The sequence below is a fragment of the Anneissia japonica genome, unplaced genomic scaffold (genome assembly GCF_011630105.1).
Source record: "Anneissia japonica isolate Jap-2015-1 unplaced genomic scaffold, ASM1163010v1 scaffold287754_len4335492_cov202, whole genome shotgun sequence".
Taxonomy (NCBI): domain Eukaryota; kingdom Metazoa; phylum Echinodermata; class Crinoidea; order Comatulida; family Comatulidae; genus Anneissia; species Anneissia japonica.
This window is the reverse complement of record NW_022705543.1, coordinates 813,922-822,381: the sequence shown is the minus strand read 5'-3', so window position 1 is coordinate 822,381 and position 8,460 is coordinate 813,922. Positions and strand designations below refer to the sequence as shown.

The window sequence follows — 8,460 nt, the reverse complement described above, 5'->3', positions numbered from 1 at the left end:
TATACACACACACACACACTTGGTGCACGTAAAAAGACAGGAGCATATCAGAAATACACCTATTGATTCCAGTTTTATTGAAACGTCATTATCATAAAGATATTATGTTTACAAAATTCAAAGAATTTTAGCATTTATCGAATAGCTGCACTGTGTAAATTATTGGAACACGAAGCATTATCAGAATCACATTCGACAGTGAATAAAGTATAGTCAATGGTGTTACAGTAATAACCATCAGCCGACTCCCCGACGAGAACGCAAATGGGCGTGGTCCGGAGTTGCTGTTTATTCAGTCGATGTTAGAGTCTATATTAATATGTACAAGATACATAATTTTCTCTTCAGCCCTACGAAGTGTGTCTCTCTCTGACCGGATCGGGGTGGGGCCGGGGGTTAGGCAGCCATGGGCCCCTTCCACTGGCGCCACCCCTGGCAGGAATGAATCAGTCTAGGCCTACACAATGGGAAGCAATTTCATTTTCATCATCAGCATGAATATACGCTTGTGTTTACATATCAGGTCTGTCTACTTCAATGTAAATTGTGAAAATGAAGAATGAGTAATTCTATATCATGAGCCGGCAGTTAATGTGGCAAATTGTTGGTGGAAGAAAACACTAAACGGCTTAGTTTGATTTAAATGTTTCTTGATGAGAAGCGTACAGAACAGAAGCAGTCGATAGCAATATGTTATAAAGTATGTAATGTTATGACTGAAAAAAATTATCATCTTTATTATTGTTATCATCATCATTATCTTGACCACCATCATCACCATAAAAATCATCATCATCCTCACCTTCATCCTCACCATCATAATCGTCATCAATATCATCATCATCATCATATTCATTATATTTACCATCATCATCATCCTAAGTATAATCGTATAATCATCATCGCCATCACCATTATCATATATACTGTAGTATTATCACCCTGACAATATATATATATATATATATATATATATATATATATATATAATATTAATAACACTTGTTGCTACTTTCCAATTATAAATAAATAAAAGAGATTAATAAATATATGCATGTAGACCTTTATATTATTAATATTAAATCATTATTAACATCGTTTATTATTTTAATTATTATTATAAAAATCACTATTATATAATCATTATTTCATTATTAGAATATATGCGACCTCGTGAGGATACCACAGCCATAGGATGCTAAACCGTTGCATCTTCGTTTGAGCAATAAAAAGCCTTCCAAGTCGGGTTTTGGTACTTATCATTAATAAGCTTAAATTATTGAGAAACAGAGTACTAACCGAATACTACATCAAATACAAACCAACCACAGTTGGAGGTTGGACCTGAAATAACGTTCTACCATAGCAACCACGCTTGATAATAATAACCATTAATATGAAACTGAAGCATACTTATTAACTAGGTTCTTCGGCTTGGCAACGAGACAATGTCGCCAATCTTATGCAAATCATTATATCTAAATGTCGGTGAACAATATAATGGCAATATTGGGAGGTCATGTAGGTAGAATATGTATATCAGGTATTCATATACCAAAAGGTCCACTGACTAATCTCAGATAAGAAAGTATAATACATACTCCAAGTATTGAAATACACGCCATCGTGTTGGGATTCAATATTTCGACATAAATTATGTCATCATTGATGATGATTATATTTTCTTAGGTATTCATATCTGATGTAAGTAGAAAAATAACAACCCAAAAATGGATACAATATGCAGATTAAAGGCAAACCTAGTTCAATCATAGTGATATCCCTATATTTGTATTAATCAACTCCTCTTGCAACGGGCCCGACGTGTCCGGGAAGGTGGGGGAGGGGCTCTCAAGTACGTTTCCAGTAATTTATTACTTTTTCAGATCATCAAAATCAATGAAAATAGAATAGAGTCATACAGTATAATTTTCACAGAGTACGAACAAGATAAAATAAAGCCCACGATTCAACTGGTCTTGTCCCTTGACTCTGGATTCTTCTGGTGACCTCCCCATGGCAGTGGTGACGCCAGCAGGGGAGGGGAGGGGGAATGTCCCCATCCGTCGGACAGGCCTGGACCCCTTATCGTCCGACGAGCGACTATATAGATTGTCGGATCAAAAATTTAAAAAAAATAATTTGCTTATCAAAATAGCGCTATTTTGATTGCCAATCCCTAATGTTGTGGTCTAAAAGCACATTTAGGACCAAATTAAGCCATTAAAAAACTCTCTCCATGAACCCTAACAGGGATTTTTTTTTATTCCGGGCCGACGACCGAAGCTTTGTCGTCGCCTTGGTTCGGACTCCTCTGTCGGACACTTCGGACCAAAATTTCTAGCTCCACCGCTGCCCAGAGCCCAGTTCTATTGTACAACCCGTAACTTAACCCCATCGGCAATCATAGATATGGCTCTGTTGTCACAGACGTATCGTCGGGTGTAGGCCTAATATTGGGGTCCACAATATCAAATTTTATGTAATATCTCTGATTTGCCCATAAGGTATATGGTCATGGTGATGTCATATCACACCGATATATCAAAATCACCTGATGATAGTCACGTGGATCGAACTTCACACGTTTTTGGATTTTTCTGTTCATGGGAGAACCCATGTCGTCTACCGGCTGTTTTTAAATACAAATCTTAATGTTTAGATGTTTTTCGATTATCTGATATACTAGTGGCCTATATTAAAATAATATTGACGCTTAGTTTGATAAGATATTTACGGCTTGGAGTAAATATCAGTTTTAGATATCATTGGTTTAATAATTCGTATGCAGTCTTCAATTTATATCTGTAAAAGTATTGATAATAAACGGTAGGGTTGCGCAGCTATGCTCTCGAAATGTACACAGGTCTGGTCAACTTGTATGTCGCATGCTACTTTTGAAAATTTCCCTAAATTTTACTGGACTACAACAATTACAATCTTAAATTTTTAATTTGTTTTCACACAATTGTTAACTATAACCTTACCTGATCCTGGAAATACGATGTTCAATAGAAGGCAAATATAAGCGAGTTTTACATCCATATACGGAATGGTGAAGAGGAGGGAATCACTGTTTTGTGTTTTTATGTTATCTACATGCTCCCCAGTCTGCGGGGACATCGCCTGCCCGATCATGTTAACCGCTTGCATCTGGTACTTAAGAATCTCGGATGTCCCCGACGTCTTTTGGACATTTTGAGCGGGGGCATCGGTATCGACGGCACCCGGCGGAAAAGTTCCTCTGATCAAAGACGCTTTAGAGTTCCTTCTAGATCCTTGGTAATCAGACGGTTCAGAAGTGGACTCTTCCTTGAGGACTTCATTTTGTAGCAGACTAGTGTCTGGCGGGAGAGAGATACTCTGCAGACGGTTATTTTTCCAGTGCGCCGCAGCTGTGACCACCGCTGAATTTCGGGAATGATCGTCAGTGTTGCCGTTCAAAGTAGTCTTACTAATATAGATCTCTGATGAATTTGGTACTGTATCTGATGACGCCATCTTTTTCAGTGTGTTACTAACGAATGCTAATAATCATGTACGTGCTACGTATTCAACAACTAAGTAACAAGTTGAAATAAATCGTTTTTTCGACGAAAAATTATCAATCTGATTTTCCTATTCCATATCCGCGAACGTATATTGAATAACCCGCTTTATAGAGCAAATCCATCAGTAATTTGCGATCAAATATTCATTTTCGATTTCAAATGTCTGACGCATGACAGAAGAACTTTCGCACTGAAGAGAGGTTGTGCATCATCTGCATCTCAAGTTGTCGACAATATGCGAACAAGATTTTCTCCTTGATTTCATGATGGATACAACGCAACATCCGGGATACTCGGTATTTAATATTATATTAGCACTTTCAACTAATGTAGGCAATCAAAACGTACAGAGGGCGGTACACGTTCGTACTCTGAAATATAGGCCTATATCAAGTTTAGTACAAGCTGCCAATACACAACAGTGAGTGATACATGACACTTTGAGGTAGTCCTTAATACAAGCTGAAAGTAGAATCATATTGTACTTGCAAGTCGATTCTATTATCTTATAGATTATATACTATATTATATTACACTTTTAATGCAATGCTTTCTTGTCATGTTCTTATTTACTTATCTATTTATCTGTATTTACATTTTAACATGTAGGCCTATTTAACACTAAATCGAGCTTAAACATAGAGAATGTAAAAAGAAAAATAAATAAAAAATAAAGAAACCAAAAAAATGACAACTAACTAAACTACATATATTATTGATACAGTAACATTTATTCTGAAAATGGTGTCTGACTCTTGACTCCATGTTTAGTCTACACAAGGTGTCCATTACCAACTTTCAGGAGTATTTTTAACAATCAATGTCCCCCTCAACGTCACACTTAGACAATAAGAGACACTGTACATACCTTTTTGGTCTTGATACAGCAAAAATACAGTACAAGAAATTGCTTCGTCATATTACATTTAATAATAAAAATGAAATTCAAAATTTACTAGAGTCCATGAGATATCACAGACTCCAGCGAACATGTATTGACAACAAATTACACCCCATAACCTAGGCCCCTGGTTCTTAATTCGGTCATACTAATTAAAGTCAACAACCGTCATCAATTAGCGTCCAGTGATATACACAGGGAATAGGCAAATAGATTAATAATAATATTTATAATGATACTAATATTAATGATAAATAATAATAATAATAATAATATAATAATAATAATAATAATAATAATAATAATAATAATAATAATAATAATAATAATAATAATAATAATAATAATAATAATAATAATAATAAATCAGTGGCGACGTCCGCAGCGTCTGAAATCCGGGGGGGGGTGGGGGGTGGGGCGTCAAGGTACAATTTTTTGGGGTCTCCAATGAGAGCAAAGTGAGCGTGGTCGGGTGTCGATTGAAATGTTTCGAAAGTGGTTCAAGGGACGGAGCCCCCCTAAATATATGACAATTTAGGAGATTCAGAGGCTTATTTAATCGATTTTACATGTAGATAGTCTACTAAGGCTTATGTAGAAAATACATACATTTCTTTTGTCGCCGTCGAATTGTGATTTTTTGGCGGAAAACCGGGGAGGGGGGAATTTTCTGAGAGTCACATGATAATAATAATAATAATAATAATTATTATTATTATTATTATTATTATTATATGCACATATATGGCCTACATAATAGGCAAATAGGTTAATAATGATATTGATATAATGATATACACAAAATGATACCCAAATGACGGTGATTAGCATGTGTGTACAGCAATACTAATGTAACGGTCATTAATACTATAATTGCCAACGCTTGTTGACGGTAATTAGTATTAATGTACACGCATACTAATTACCGTCAACGACGTTTGCTGACGGTTGTTGAAGGTAGCCTAATTAATTTCTTCGAAGGGCCAAATTATGTAATTAGTATGACCTTCTTAATTAATTTCTTCGAAAAAGCGCCAAATTATTTTTAGAGTTGATATATGACGGGCCAAAAGATAATCTCAGCCGAGTTAAAGCAATCGTTATACATCTGGGTGGAACTCTTTCCGCTAAGATAGGTCTATTTGCAATTTAAAATTATATGGGGCTACTTTTTGTACCGTAGGCCTACACGAGCGGTCTTGACCCAACTGGGTAGCGGGAAATTTCTGTGTGGACCTGTCATCAGTTTAACAGTCGTCAGTCAAAATACGAAGTTTTCCGCAAGAACACAGTACGCATGTAGGACTAGCGAAATGTAGTTTCATGAGCGCTGTCTTGATACACCAACAGAACACTAGACAAAACTTAGCGGCCTTTATAACATGAATTATTTGTAGGACAATCGAAATGTATTTTTATAAGCACTGTCCATTGGTTCACTAGCTGTTTATTATCATGTAAAATAAGTATAGACTTAATACGAATGTTATCGGCCATAAAGCCCATACCCCAGCGCCTAGATATCAATATTAGGCGCTGTATAAATACTGATTATTATTATTATTATTATTATTATTATTATTATTATTATTATTATTATTATTATTATTATTATTATTATTATTATTATTATTATTATTACTATTATACCGTAGACGTATTGCAAAATAAACTAAATTTGTTGTGTTTACCTCAATGATTTAACAATGAACTTCTTCTACCATGAGTCTCAAATCACGCATCGGGACTCTGCAATCCTTAAACATGCCTTTGATAAACCTTTTACTTCCTCTCCGGGCCTGCTGTTAAATGTAGTAGAGCTAATAAGAATACCAATCTTAGGAGTTCTGTTTACAGGGTTCAATTTTAGATTTGAGTGGGGTAACACTCTAAGTCATAGTGTGCTTATGGCTTGTTTGAAGCACACAGTGAAGAATAGGACCACGAAAGGTACAGTAGGCCTACCATTTCAATTTTGGCGCTATTATGGCCTCGTATACTGTATCATCTTGCTCATTTTCAAACCACTCAGATTGCATTTTTGACTTTACTTATTTGAAAATGTATTTATCGAAATATATTCATGTTTTAAATATTTGTTTTCATTATTTTGTTTTTCTTCAAGCGCCAAATGAAATTGCCTAGCGGGCCAACCATTAAGAACCAAGGACCTAGGCCTTACACGCTGATCGAGATAATGCAATTACATAATCTCTTACCATGCACTTCCCCTGCTTCAATACTCTCTTAAAATACACAAATTACATAATACAAGTCACTTTAAAACATCACCATTTTCTTGTCCTGCTAGTTCGTAAGCCGGCTCTAATGCCTTGGGATTTTTTCTGGACTGGTAATTGATTATTCATGATATTTAAATATCATGGCTGCTAGATTTAGTCTTCAACCAAATGGTACCTGCATCCTCTGTGAACGCTAATTAACGTACGTCACTCATTTTTGACATCTACATAAACCTAATGTGGTGTATCGATCGATAGAAGCTATATTAAACATCAAAGTATGGGCTATATTTCAAAATCATTTCTTTAGCACTAAATTGATAAACAAAGAAAGGCTTCGATGGAAAAAATTCTCGACTAAAATACACATAATGCAAGGTGAACACAAATTACACAACAAAACGTATCATATTGTTCCCTTTTATTAGAAGATAACAAAGACAGGATATTATTTACATTATTGGAAGTAACGTGCATCCGTGTAAACATTTGGAACGCTACAAACAAGTATTGTAGGCCCGAAGATTTTTCAGTATTTATGGTAAGCCTCTAAAATTATAATGCGTCGCATTTCGATAATATTGACGCAATCGTATGCAATAACGCGTTCCGCAATATGATTTTACTAAAGCAGTCTCGCATGTTGACGACATCATTTCTTCTATTCCTGGAAATGTAGAGCTTCTGAGATAGGTTATATAGGCACTAGATTGGTCGTGAACAACTCAGTGGATCTATTAAGCATCTTTATGTACACATATAGCAAGAGATGGAGCCAGTTAAACAATACAGTAAAAATATATACTTCATTTATATCAATTAAGTAATCAAAGACACACTAGGTTGCAAGCATTTTATTTGCACTACAGGCTGTTCTATGAGGGCACAAACTCAATGATCAGATGCTAGTTTGTAGTGCAAAATAAAATGTTGAATGTGTTACCTAATGTCTTCGTCTATATATACGGTATGCTAACAGATAAATTCATTTGGTCTACAAGTTGGTACAGTATATTAAGATTCTTAAAGATAATAATAATACCAAATAGGCCTAACAATAATAATAATAATAATAACAACAATTAATAATAATAATAATAATAATAACAATAATAATAATAATAATAATAATAATAATAATAATAATAATAATAATAATAATACTACAGTGGATAGTCTTATACAGCACATAATACATTTTTTATGCGCTTTACATAAAAAGGAACAGAATTATGAAATACCGTATCTAACAATGAAAACTAATAAAGAAAACTAACAAAAACAGAATAAGCATTGGAACACAAGTTAAGTTCACATATGTACTATATTCTTGCCATATGCCCTTAGTCTCGCTTACAACCTGGCCCGCTAATATAACTCCTTCAGACATTATGTCAGCTCTTAATTTCAAGTTTACTAATTTAACTTGCTTAAGAAGATGGCGTTTCTATTTTGTTATTTTGATTGTTATATTATGTGATTGTGAATTTGTGATTGCGGAATTTCCCTCGATGGCTCAAGTAGCATTTAATAATCTTGAATCTCGAATCTTACTATATCTGAATTTAACTTGTGTTCCAATGATAAAGTAGGCCTATATCAAACCACACATACCATACGAGGTACATTACATACGGTACACTATGGACAGCACTGGCCAATGGGAATATCACCGTGTTAACAGATCAACAGGCCTACAGAGAAACTTAGAGGTATTCTTTGGATAAAACTACATTGTATGTACATTTTTTACAAGGTGCTGACA

The 8,460-nt window shown here is 34.8% G+C and overlaps 1 long non-coding RNA gene across 1 annotated transcript in view; it reads left to right on the top strand.

Moving 5' to 3' along the window:
* Positions 1-7,082: 7,082 nt before the first annotated feature.
* LOC117105720 overlaps positions 7,083-8,460 on the top strand; it is a 6,154-nt gene continuing 4,776 nt past the window's right edge. The window contains exon 1 of the long non-coding RNA XR_004444938.1: positions 7,083-8,451. This is a non-coding gene — a long non-coding RNA (uncharacterized LOC117105720). The remainder of the gene's footprint in view (positions 8,452-8,460) is intronic.